Source organism: Octopus bimaculoides, chromosome 6, assembly GCF_001194135.2.
Source record: "Octopus bimaculoides isolate UCB-OBI-ISO-001 chromosome 6, ASM119413v2, whole genome shotgun sequence".
In the NCBI taxonomy this organism is placed as follows: domain Eukaryota; kingdom Metazoa; phylum Mollusca; class Cephalopoda; order Octopoda; family Octopodidae; genus Octopus; species Octopus bimaculoides.
In genome coordinates, this window is record NC_068986.1 from 42,260,354 (window position 1) to 42,261,078 (window position 725).

Consider the following 725-nt stretch of genomic DNA (forward strand, 5'->3'; position numbering starts at 1 on the left):
CACACACACACACACACACACACACACACACACACACACACACACACGCACACACACACACATACAAACACACACACACACATAAATACAAAGGTATCTCTGTGGCAACTTGAGCTACTACATATAGCAGCGGAATCTCTCTTAAAACACACCTTTCATCAAAAGAAACAGATTTACAGTATTTCAAGAAGAAAATAGAAACTATGCGATGGGTCTCCTACATCAGAGGCAACTCTGGGATAAATAAAACACCGACAAACGTACTTTCCATTAAAAGATTATCTACTAAATAATACTAATAATGTTGACGGTATATCTTCGAAGTTTCATTCCCTGGTAAAAGTGCATGTATTTTAAACATTTTCTTTTTATAGTCTATGTAAGATATAGATAGTGTTCAGATAGAGTTGCCTCTCTTAACTAAAGACTTCAATATTGTGCGACCCGACCTCGTTTTCGAGGTTATTTTTGTAGTAAAAAAATGTTGTGCAGAAAACATACTTTATTTAGTAGCCGAACATACGCGCGCACAAACACACACACATACACATACTCACACACAAACACTGTTTTATATTGATAGATTATATTATATCATATGTACATATATATGTGTATATATATATGTGTGTGTATGCATATATATATATCTATATACATCTATATATGTGTGTGTGTGTGTGTATGCATATATATATATATATATATATATATATATATATATA